The 13,136-nt window shown below is 43.4% G+C and overlaps 1 long non-coding RNA gene across 3 annotated transcripts; it reads right to left on the bottom strand.

The window, feature by feature from the left end:
* Positions 1-217: 217 nt before the first annotated feature.
* LOC115201490 (uncharacterized) lies at positions 218-9,219 on the bottom strand. Of its 3 annotated transcripts, XR_003879749.1 has the most exons (6): positions 8,961-9,219; positions 6,609-6,656; positions 6,229-6,418; positions 6,014-6,129; positions 5,866-5,915; positions 218-1,309 (listed from the first exon to the last, which is right to left on the bottom strand). It is a non-coding gene; the product is annotated as an uncharacterized LOC115201490 (long non-coding RNA). The 3 variants fall into 3 exon arrangements; XR_003879747.1 differs by lacking the exon at positions 6,609-6,656 and having other exon boundaries at positions 8,961-9,216; XR_003879748.1 differs by lacking the exon at positions 8,961-9,219 and having other exon boundaries at positions 6,609-7,043.
* Positions 9,220-13,136: the final 3,917 nt, after the last annotated feature.

Genomic DNA, 13,136 nt, shown 5'->3' with positions numbered 1-13,136 from the left:
CCTGCCGGTCTCCCCCTCTGATTTCCTTACTGTCTAAACAAAGTGAAAATATCTAAAACATACTTTAAAAAAAAGTAATGGCACAATTTGAGACATGCTATTACATAAATCTAACCCACTCCTAAAAGTGAAGTGCGAAAATAATTGCAGGATTCAATCTGTAATGACTGAATCCTGACCTTATTATATTGAAATGACCACAAGGAGAAACATTCTGTTTGGTCAACAGTGATTATGAAGATTGTTTATCACAGACATAGGTAGTGGTACATTGGCAATGTTAGCATAGAAAAAAAAAGAATCTGCATTAGTACAGTATATAAAAATTACAAATATACAGGAAGTCTCTGGTAGCTTGACTTCAGACAGGAGATATGAAAAAGGGAGGATTACGTTACTGTCTACATTGGTTTGAACGGTATAGGCCTTCACATTGGATTCTCCCAGCAGCACTGAGCTGTGGATGATTCCTAGCCTGGTCTCTTCATAGTAAGGTGCACCCATGTCCCTCCCCAGTATGATGTCATGTGTCTGGCCAGACCAACACAAGGGGTAAGACACAGTCAGCCTCTGCAGATTTTGTACTGTGAAAGAGTCCAAAAGGGCTGGCTTGCTTCCTACAGAGTTGCACTTGATCAGTGTGAGATGCTACACCTCCGAGTTGTTCAGCAGGAGGGCCACGTTGAGTGGGGACCTGTACCAGATGGTCAGGCATCTTATTTTCACCAAGCTGGAGCTGTCTGCCTGGTGCAGCAAAGAGAATGAGTGGTCCTTACAGGTACACTCTCTGGTGCTGATGATGACACAGGCCACCAGCTCATGGACACCTGCACAGTATAACAGGCTGTGGTCAGGCACGTGGGCTAGTTTGAACTCTGGCCTGAGGAGGCTGGAAACTTCTATCCATATCAAGCAGTACAACAGAGCCGGACCAAGGTGCCTGAGGGCCAACATCGCCAACAAGGCCCTCACACAGCACAGCAAGCATGATTAGGACACATCTGTGTGTGGGAGAGAGAAACAGACCACACAGTCCATTTAAACAGAGAAGCACATCTCAATGAAGTCAGGCCAAGATGGTGCCTCTGATCCCTTTATGAAATGGATCCTGTTCCCCAGCCAGAGAATGAGGAAATGTTCGGACCAAACTAAGCAGCTTTTGGATGATGAAGAGAGAACGTCTAATCACAGTCTTTTTTATGTTTGTAGCTCTGTCCAGGCTGAGCTGTTCCATGAGCTGTTTAAGGGTGTCCTGAACAGCTGGAATGGAGGAAATTGACTCAGGAGCCTTGTTAGCACAGGGTCACATCTGTAAACAACAGAATGAACAGTAAATACAAACAGTTCATCCTGGACCTCACTCAAAGATGACTCCCACAGTACATCTAGCAAGTCAGAGGTCTCACAGGATTTTAATCTATATACTTGGAGCATTCCTGTGTCTTTCCGCATTGGTTTGTCATTTTCAGGCCAAGTTGTGTGATTAAGTGACATATTGGCAGACAATAGCCTCATACCTGCTGTAATTGCCTTATCATTTGGAGGTGTGATGCAAAACCACAAGAGGGCCTTGGATGGAAAAACAGATAAGTTAGCAGTGCTTTTAGAGACAAGCTATTGCTTCGAAGTATATTTCTAGTATATTCCAGGGATTCTGAGAACATCTATTAAAGATGTGAGATGTGTGCCAGTAACTAGTTTGAGTGTTTGTTGGTTGTGATCACTGATCAGGAACGCAGGACACATCCAGCTGTGGTCTATTAACTCCCTCCCTGAGAGATGAGTGTGTCCCTTTGTTTCAACTCGGGAGGGTCATTGGATACTATGTGCAGTTCCTTATGGAATCACATTCACTTGCCCGCGTGGACACATACACACTTGCTGTTTAATAGTGCAGAACAAAAGTGTAATTATGGACAGGATTGCACAAAGGCTGTTGTTTATAAACTCAGCAAAAAAAGAAACGCCCCTTTTTCAGGACCCTGTCTTTCAAAGATAATTCGTAAAAATCCAAATAACTTCACAGATCTTCATTGTAAAAGGGTTTAAAGACTGTTACCCATGCTTGTTCAATGAAACAATTAATGAACATGCACCTGTGGAACGGTTGTTAAGACACTAACAGCTTACAGGCGGTAGGCAATTAATGTCACAGTCATGAAAACTTAAGACACTAAAGAGGCCTTTCTACTGACTGAAAAATAAAAGAAAGACGCCCAGGGTTCCTACTCATCTGTGTGAACATGCCTTAGGCATGCTGCAAGGAGGCATGAGGACTGCAGATGTGGCCATGGCAATAAATTGCAATGTCCATTCTGTAAGACACCTAAGTGCTACAGGGAGACAGGACGGACAGCTGATCGTCTTCACAGTGGCAGACCACGTGTAACAACACCTGCACAGGATCGGTACATCTGAACATCACACCTGCAGGACAGGTACAGGATGGCAACAACAACTGCCTGAGTTACACCAGGAACGCACAACCCCTCCATCAGTGCTCAGACTGTCCGCAATAGGCTGAGAGAGGCTCGGACTGAGGGCTTGTAGGCCTGTTGTAAGGCAGGTACTCACCAGACATCACCGGCAACAGTGTCGCCTATGGGCACCAACCTACCATCGTGGACCAGACAGGACTGGCAAAAAGTGCTCTTCACTGACGAGTCGCGGTTTTGTCTCACCAGGGGTGATGGTCGGATTTGCGTTTATCGTTGAAGGAATGAGCGTTACACCGAGGCCTGTACTCTGGAGCAGGATTGATTTGGAGGGTCCGTCATGGTCTGGGTCGGTTTGTCACAGCATCATCGGACTGAGCTTGTTGTCATTGCAGGCAATCTCAACTCTGTGCGTTACAGGGAAGACATCCTCCTCCCTCATGTGGTACCCTTCCTGCAGGCTCATCCTGACATGACCCTCCAGCATGACAATGCCACCAGCCATACTGCTCGTTCTGTGCGTGATTTCCTGCAAGACAGGAATGTCAGTGTTCTGCCATGGCCAGTGAAGAGCCTGGATCTCAATCCCATTGAGCACGTCTGGGACCGGTTGGATCTGAGGGTGAGGGCTAAGGCCATTCCCCCCAGAAATGTCTGTAAACTTGCAGGTGCCTTGGTGGAAGAGTGGGGTAACATCTCACAGCAGAGATGAACTGGCAAATCTGGTGCAGTCAATGAGGAGGAGATGCACTGCCGTACTTAACGCAGCTGGTGGCCACACCAGATACTAACTGTTACTTTTGATTTTGATCCCCACTTTGTTCAGGGACACATTATTACATTTGTTAGTCACATGTCTGTCGAACTTGTTCAGTTTATGTCTCAGTTGTTATATCTTATGTTCATACAAATATTTACATGTTAAGTTTGCTGAAAATGAACACAGTTGACAGTGAGAGGACGTTTCTTTTTTTGTTGAGTTTATGTATTGGCTTGATAAAAAGGATGATACAATTCATAGTTTGTTCAAGTTAGCCTTTGTTCAAAATGAGCAGATACATATTTTTGCAGCAAAGAATGAGCTGAGTAAGGAGGTCAAATGTAGTTACTTATAAGCCAATCAATTTTTAAAGTGTGTTTTTGATGAAGACTCCCTCATGATTGGTTCAGTTACAAAACAAATCAAGAGGGTCTTCCTATCTATCACAGGTCTCCCCATAGAGCCAGAGTTTTGTTTTAGTCTCCCCATAGAGCCAGAGCTTTGTTTTAGTCTCCCCATAGAGCCAGAGCTTTGTTTTAGTCTCCCCATAGAGCCAGAACTTTGTTTTGGTCTCCCCATAGAGCCAGAGCTTTGTTTTGGTCTCCCCATAGAGCCAGAGCTTTGTTTTGGTTATTTTACAAATACAAAAGATACACATATTGTGTGCCATTCTAACACAGATTCCCACAGAGGTGTTTTGCGTTGCACATTTAACTGAACTAGGACACTTCCTGAGCTAATGTAGATTCAATGCCTTTGACCGCTAAGCCACTCAGGAGCCCAGTTAAGTTTGAGCATCTTAGCAATACAATGTGTAATGTACAGCTGTCAACATCCTACAAGGAAAGAGCCACTTAAATCAATGATATAATCATTAACCAGATTATCCCCGATACCAGATTTAGATCAGTGATAACTCCGTTGTAGAATGTTGTCATTGAAGAGAACGAATCAAAAAAATCTGTTGACATTCAGAATTGACTTTGTTTAGACATCCAGCCTGTATAGTAGTTGCATGCCCAGAGACAAATCTTCAAAGGCACAGTATTTATTTGGAGTGCATGTTGCATTCGCACAATCTTGATTTATAGGTCCCTTGTCCTCGTGAAAAGGACAGTGTATTAAATATTCTAGTTGTAATGTCACCAATCAAAACAAACTTCATTTATATAAACACATTTCTTACAACAAATGCCTTAAGGTGTTCAAAGTCATACATTGGTTGGGATGTGGCACTCAACATCCTTCCTCTTGGCAAGTCTCTATAGGTGACCAGGGGATTCTCTACCACATGTTAATGCCTTCATGGAGCGCATCAGTTTAGCCATGTAGCTATTTTAGCAGCTATTTTGGTAGCTATTTTGGCAGTTCACAATATCGGACGTACTGATGTGGAATGCAGGTGGGGGAAGCCAGCCATTCCCAACCAGGTGCAGTCAGTAGAGGACCTGTACCCGGCTGAAGACTATAACCCTCTGTCCCGAGAGCCCACAGAGGAGGATCTTCAGTACCTAACCATCTCAGGGGCAGGTTCAGTGGGCTAGCATGTCTCCCTGAACCTAAGCCAGAACAACCTCTACCCTCCCTGTCTGTCTGTCTGTCTGTTCCGGACATTGTTAAAAAAATAAGTGCCCCTGGGTCATGTAGGCATCCTGGCTGGCATGGAGCTCTCGGTGGTGCAGCATGAGGCTATACGTCAGGCAATGGTTGGACAGCGCACCAACCCCAAATGGCACACAATGAGAGAGAGGTTGACGACCAGCAATTATGGAGCACTGGTTAGGGCCAAGCGCGTTACTCCGTCGCTGCTAAAAAAGGTCCTCAGATCAGTCTTTGGGTGGGGTGTTGTCTGTAAAGTGGGGCACAGATAATGAAGACGAGGGCATCAAGGCATTCAAAATTGCTACAGGGATGGATTTGCAGAAGTCAGGGCTTTGGGTCACGGGGTCTGGGACCCTGGGTGCCTCATCAGATGGTTTGGTGGTCACCACAGCAGTGGAGGTCATGTGCTCCTATGGATCTTACCATTGAAGAGGCAGTGAAGCCAAAGGCTTTCTATATCAAGGGAGGGTTTTACGGTCTCCATGAAGACCATCCTTACTGGCACCAGGTCCAAGGTCAGCCCCACATCACTGGAAGGGACACCTGCTTCTTCATTGTGAGGACCACCAAAGCCTCCATCACCCTCCCCATCCAGCGTGTCGACCTCTGACAGACTCATATTGTTCCTCCTGTCAGTACACTTTTTCAGGGAAGCCAATGGTCGAAAAACATTCAGTATAGTTCCTACACACACTAGGCTCCCAGAATAGGTTATATTACATACAAGCTTTGCTCAAAGCAGCCAACTAATGTATTTAACTTTATTATGGGCACAGTGGGAATTTATATCTTAGACGTTCAAATTATTTATTATCCCCCGTTTGTACCTGACATTGTTGAAAAACAAGTGAACAATGAATAAAGATCATAAACAATAAGCTCATAGAATAGGTTATTTTAAATTAAAATTTTGCTCAAAGCAGCCTACTAAAGTAATGTAGTTAATGTAAATTAGGCTGGTCTGAATGCATCGCCACAGTTTCATTCAGTAGTACAACACAATTCACATTGCATTTTATCATGGACACAGTGGAAATGTATATCTGTGATGTTTAAATGATGTCTTACCCCAAGAGTGAGAGAGAGGGTACATCACTTCCAGCAGACCTCCTTGCTATCTAAAACATGAGGAAAATGGACATAACATAAACATTTTGATGCATCTACAAATTCAATGTTTTACACAATATTGTATCATATTTGATGAGTTACTGACCTGTCTGTCCACAGGCTTGATGTGCTGTAGAGTCTACAACTGGATGCTCGCGCTCGGATCTCACTTGCACAGGATGTCCATGCACCGGATGGCGTGAGGGATGCACTCCTGTTGGACTGGAAAATAAAATAGTTGGTCAGTGGTAGGTCTTTTTCAATGCTGCATCACCATCTATCTGTATAGAAAACACATTGTTTATCATAATACAACCCCACCTTATACAATGTGACAAGTGGTTCCTCAACACCCAATCCTCATGCCTCATGGTTTGTTCTTGTTTCTCAATCAACAGTCTGGATCGTCCTCTTCTGCCATGGTAGATGAGCTACCTTTTCTTGTAAATACAGGGCCATTTATCTTTCCCAATGGAAAATGGCAGCTACAGACCTGAGTGTCGTCACTCATCTGAAAGACAAAAAAAAGAAGTTATTTTACTAGCTAGTTAAGTTGATTACTAAAATGGTAACATCTATATTAATACCATAATCCACAGACTTGACTACAGTAACGGTAAAATAGACTGGGCTTTTGTCCATCTGCACATCTAAAATCCTTCTATGTGGATGGGACACTTCTGCTGGGATGTAGAAATTACCTGGAATGCTCAACTAGATGATCAGGACAGTCTAGGGTACCATTTGCCCTGAAGAGGTGAAGTATTGCAATGAGCTATGACTGTATTTCTGATTCTAATTCTCAAGAGAAACGTTAAAACCCTCAGCCTTGAGGTCACTGAGGAGAAACAGTGATAGGGGGATCGTCTGACAGGGACTGACATGCAGGGATGGAACACTGGCCAGCAGATCACATTATGTACTCGGACAGGGAACATTCAGGCCCTAAATCTGTGATGTTTGTGAAGGCAAAATTTTACTGCTGTCAGGCTAGTTTGGCACATTTTCTACAATCCATTTCAATGCTGTGTCAGGCTAGTTCTACTAGCCCAGTCTGAAAAGTACTAGCCTCATAATGACAAAGCAAAAACAGGTTTTTAGAAATGTATGCAAATGTATAAAAAAAAAATACAAAACTGAAATGTCTCATTTACATAAGTATTCAGACCCTTTACTCAGTACTTTGTTGAAACACCTTTGGCAGCGATTACAGTCTTGAGTCTTCTTGGGTATGACGCTACAAGCTTGGCACACCTGTATTTGGGGAGTTTTTCCCATTCTTCTCTGCAGACCCTCTCAAGCTCTGGCAGGTTAGATGGGGAGCGTCGCTGTACAGCTATTTTCAGGTCTCTCCAGAGAAGTTCATTTGGGTTCAAGTCCAGGCTCTGGCTGGGCCACTCAAGGACATTCAGAGACTTGTCCTGAAGCCACTCCTGTGTTGTCTTGACTGTGTGCTTAGGGTCATTGTCCAGTTGGAAGGTAAACCTTTGCCCCAATATGAGGTCCTGAGCGCTCTGGAGCAGGTTTTCATCAAGATGCTCTCTGTACTTTGCTCCGTACATCTTTCCGTCGAACCTGACTAGCCTCCAAGTCCCTGCCGCTGATGCTGCTGCCACCACGCGTCACCGTAGGGATGGTGCCAGGTTTCCTCCAGACGTGACGCATGGCACTCAAGCCAAAGATTTCAATCTTGATTTCATCAGACCAGAGAATCTTGTTTCTCCTGGTCTGAGAGTCCTTTAGGTACCTTTTGGCAAACTCAAAGCAGGCTGTCGTGCCTTTTACTGAGTGGTTTCCGTCTGGCCACTCTACCATAAAGGCCTGATTGGTGGAGTGCTGCAGAGATCGTTGTCCTTCTGGAAGGTGACCATTAGGTTATTTTTCACCTCCCTCCTCCCCCGATAACTCAGTTTGGCCGGGCAGACAGCTCTAGGAAGAGTCTTGGTGGTTCAAAACTTCTTCCATTTAAGAATGATGGAGGCCACTGTGTTCTTGGGGACCTTCAAAGCTGCAGAATTGTTTTTGTACTCTTCTCCAGATCTGTGCTTCTACACAATCCTGTCTCGGGGCTCTACGGACAATCGTGTCGACCTCATGGCAGGATTTTTGCTCTGACATGCACTGTCAACTCTGGGACCTTATAAAGACTTTCCAAATCATGTTCAATCAATTGAATTTACCACAGGTGGATGCCAATCATCTCAAGGATTATCAATGGAAACAGGGTGCACCTGAGCTCAATTATAGAGTCTCATAGCAAAGGTTTGGAATACTTATGTAAACAAGGTATTTCCGTTTCTTAAATAATTGTTATAATTTCTAAAAACCTGTTTTTGCTTTGTCATTGTGTGGTTGTGTGTAGGTTGATGGGTAAAAACATGTATTTAATGTTGCCAACCAAAGTGCGTAACTACTGTAGGTGCTTATGAAAATGAGCTAGGTAACCAACGACTGTAGTTAAGTGTACAACGCAAGTTACCTTCCTTTCAAGTAAAAAGAAAACCAGCATAGGCTAGTATAATGACTTGTGCCCTTTTATTGTTGAGTACTTTGAGTTAGTTAACGTTCGCACGTGTTTTGTGTAGTCCCACTTTTTCACGAGGTGACATGCAAGCTAATGTTAGCCCACCAGGGTAGGGATATAGCTAACTATTGTTTGGTGGGCGCATCTAGTTACCCACAGATTTGACATAAACAAAATAGTTTGTTAGATGCTAGCAAACAGGTCTTCCCTTATCACACAGCTCCAGCAACGCCTCTCGCTTACAGAGGTCGGAAAACGATAAAATGCACATGTGCATATCGGAGTAGTGGTACAGAACCATCCTGGCTTCTGATCGACAGAGAGACGTAAGGTTAGCTACAAAGGCCAGGGTAACTAAACAAATTATATTCATTGTAAAATGCTAGGGTAGCTAGCAAGGTGACTTGAAAAGTGCTAAACAAGAACACACTATCAATTATTTACACGATAAACTAAAAAGGCTATAATATCTACTTGCTAGGTTACTTGGCAATGAGTTTGCATGGAGAAATGTGGAGGTTTTTCCTACCCTGCTTAAGTGACGACGTCAAAGGTTGCGACAGGATGTGTAGTTCTGTATGATAGCCCCATTAGCGGCTGATTAGCGTTTCATTAGAGGCAAAATGTCATGCAAGGGTAATCCTACACGAAACATAGACCTTACATAAAGTAGTTCTAAAATCTCCTACGGAAAATGTATCTTGGAAAAACAATTGGAATAATTTCCGGGTTTTACCGCTAGTTTTATAGGTATTATGACTCGAACTGTGGTACTTAATTCGACGAGGGTTGTTGACGTCAACTGCATGCGTTCAATGGAGAGACTCATATCATGATATGCATAGGCATCCTCGAGACAACTCCGATAGTGTTTTTTCTCAAAGTTGCCGGGATGTCACGCGTCCTACTTATCAGTACACTCGTAACAACTTAAGCATTACGAACATTTCATTATAGCAAATAAGCCATTCATGTTTGTTGTTGACCAAATTCGACACTCTCATTGACCTCCATACAACGAAAAAACGTCACTTGCTGGAGGGAGACATATTTTCCGCCGAGTTGGGTCTCTATTTTCCTCAGTCTACACCCATTGCATTTGCTAGGTGCGCTTGATTTAGCTTGCCCAGTGAGCTGGTAGATAGGTCCACGCAAGGCACGGGGCAGGCAAGCTACACATTGAGCAAACGGTGCAAATCCGCTGTCAGACCGAACAAACCTAAGTACCATAAATATATCAACTTTACAAATGCCGCGTTCAAAACAACTGGGTACTCGGAAATCCCCGAATTCTGTGCGTTCAAAACAACTGGGAACTGCTTGTTTTGTCACGTCAACTGAAATTAGGCGAACTTAGAATTTTTGCATCTATGAAATGGCGGAGTGATTAGAACGGCACACAATAAGTTGTATATTTTGTAGTTGTAAAATCATTTTTGGGTGATATGAAGGTAGACTTCCTAAGCCGTATTGTAAGCGAGGATTATTAACAGTCAACAGAGCATTGGGACTGTTGTACACATTGGCCACGCTTTGGTACATGGTTTGAATGAGAACCAAAGAGGTCTGGATATGGCCCCTTAGGAGGAATGAAAGAGTCTGGGTCTTGTCTGCATGGTCTTGGCAGTCTGGGATGATTTATATTTCATTATTGGGGCTCAACTGCCTGCAAAACAAAGCGCTGGTTCTATAGGGAGACCAAAACAAAGCTCTGGCTCTATGAGGAGACCAAAACAAAGCTCTGGCTCTATGGGGAGACCAAACCAAAGCTCTGGTTCTATAGGGAGACCAAACCACAGCTCTGGCTCTATGGGGAGACCAAAACAAAGCTCTGGCTCTGAGGAGACCAAAACAAAGCTCTGGCTCTATGGGGAGACCAAAACAAAGCTCTGGTTCTATAGGGAGACCAAAACAAAGCTCTGGCTCTATGGGGAGACCAAAACAAAACTCTGGCTCTATGGGGAGACCAAAACAAAGCTTTGGCTCTATGGGGAGACCAAAACAAAGCTCTGGCTCTATGGGGAGACCTGTGATAGATAGGAAGACCCTCTTGATTGGTTTGGTAACTGAACCAGTCATGAGGGAGTCTTCATCAAAAACAGAAAAACTATTAAGTTGATTGGCTGATAAATTGAAATTTGACCTCCAGACATTTTGAACAAAGGCTAACTTGAACAAACTATGAATTGTATCACCCTTTTTATCAAGCCTATGCATATAAATAACAGCCTTTGTGCAATCCTGTCCATAATGACATTTTTGTTCTGCACTATTAAACAGCAAGTGTGTATGTGTCCACGCGGGCACGTGAATGTGATTCCATAAGGAACTGCACATAGTATTCAATGACCCTCCCGAGTTGAAACAAAGGGACACACTCATCTCTCAGGGAGGGAGTTAATAGACCACAGCTGGATGTGTCCTGCGTTCCTGATCAGTGATCACAACCAACAAACACTCAAACTAGTTACTGGCACACATCTCACATCTTTAATAGATGTTCTCAGAATCCCTGGAATATACTAGAAATATACTTCGAAGCAATAGCTTGTCTCTAAAAACACTGCTAACTTATCTGTTTTTCCATCCAAGGCCCTCTTGTGGTTTTGCATAACACCTCCAAATGATAAGGCAATTACAGAAGGTATGAGGCTAATGTCTTCCAATATGTCACTTAAAAGGATCCAACCCTTTTTTTCAATTTTCACCTAAAATGTCATACCCAAATCTAACTGCCTGTAGCTCAGGATCTGAAGCAAGGATATGCATATTCTTGATACTATTTGAAAGGAAACACTTTGAAGTTTGTGGACATTTAAAATTAATGTAGGAGAATACAACACATTAGATCTGGTAAAAGATAATACAAAGAAAAAAACATGCATATTTTTATTTGTACCATCTTCGAAATGCAAGAGGGGCTATAACGTATTATTCCTGCCAAGGCGCAATTTAGATTTTGGCCACTAGATGGCAACAGTGTATGTGCAACATTTTGGACTGATTCAATGAACCATTGCATATGTTAATGTATCCAGACTGCCCAAATTTACCTAAATAGGTTTATTAATACATTCTCTCCTCAAACAATAGGATGGTATTATTTCACTGTAATGGCTACTGTAAATTGAACTGTGTTGTTAGATTGACAATAGTTTTCTGCCCATATCAGATATGTCTATGTCCAGGGAATTGTTTTTGTTACTTATGCTCATGCTAATCACATTAGCCTACGTTAGCTCAACCGTCCCGCGGGGAGACACTGATCCTGTAGCGGTTAATCACACACGTTGGCCTAAAAAAAAAATGTGGAAAGACAGGAATGCTCCAAGTATATAGATTAAAATCATGTTAGACTTCTAATGACTTGCTAGATGAATTGTGGGAGTCATCTTTGAGTGAGGTCCAAGATTAACTGTTTGTATTTACTGTTCATTCTGTTGTTTACAGATGTGACCCTGTGCTAACAAGGCTCCTGAGTCAATATCCTCCATTCCAGCTGGTCAGGACAGCCTTAAACAGCTCATGGAACAGCTCAGCCTGGACAGAGCTACAAACATAAAAAAGACTGTGATTAGACGTTCTCTCTTCATCATCCCAAAGCTGCTTAGTTTGGTCCGAAGATTTCCTCATTCTCTGGCTGGGGAACAGGATCCATTTCATAAAGGGATCAGAGGCACCATCTTGGCCTGACTTCATTGAGATGTGCTTCTCTGTCTAAATGGACTGTGTGGTCTGTTTATCTCCACACACACAGTTGAGTGCTAATCATGCTTGCTGTGCTGTGTGAGGGCCTTGTGGTGATGTTGGCCCTCAGGCACCTTGGTCAGGCTCTGCTGTACTGCTTGATATGGATAGAAGTTTCCAGCCTCCTCAGGCCAGAGTTCAAACTAGCCCACGTGCCTGACCACAGCCTGTTATACTGTGCAGGTGTCCATGAGCTGGTGGCCTGTGGCATCATCAGCCCCAGAGAGTGTACCTGTAACGACCACTCATTCTCTTTGCTGCACCAGGCAGACAGCTCCAGCTTGGTGAAAATAAGATGCCTGACCATCTGTTACACGTCCCCACTCAACGTGGCCCTCCTGCTGAACAACTCGGAGGTGTGGCACATCATGCTGTTTAAGTGCAACTCTGTAGGAAGCAAGCCAGCATTCTTGGACTTTTTCGCAATGCAGAATCTGCAGAGGCTGAGTCTTACCCCTTGTGTTGGTCTGACCAGACACATGACATCATACTGGGGAGGGACATGGGTGCACCTTACTATGAAGAGACCAGGCTAGGAATCATCCACAGCTCAGTGCTGCTGGGGGAATCCAATGTGAAGGCCTATAATGTTCAAACAAATAGACAGCAACAGAATCCTCTCGTCTAAAGTGAAGCTACCAGATACTTTTATATACTAATGTATATTCCTTTTTTTCTACGTTAACATTGCCAATGTACCACTGTGACTGCAATCTTCATATTCACAATCTTCATGGTCATTTCAATATAGTAAGGTCACGATTCAATCATGTATTTTCACATTTCACTTTTAGAAGTGGGTTTGATTTGCACAGCAGCATGTCTCAAATGGAGCCATTACTTTTTGTTTAAATTATAAATTTGAGTTATTTTAACTTAATTTAGACAGTAAGGAAATCAGAGGGGGAGACAGGAAAGTCGGAGAAACAGTGGACACTGGGACTGAACCCTGGTCTCC

The sequence above is a fragment of the Salmo trutta genome, chromosome 10 (genome assembly GCF_901001165.1).
Source record: "Salmo trutta chromosome 10, fSalTru1.1, whole genome shotgun sequence".
Lineage (NCBI taxonomy): Eukaryota > Metazoa > Chordata > Actinopteri > Salmoniformes > Salmonidae > Salmo > Salmo trutta.
Note: the sequence above shows the minus strand (reverse complement) of the source record. Positions and strands in the feature narration are given on the sequence as shown.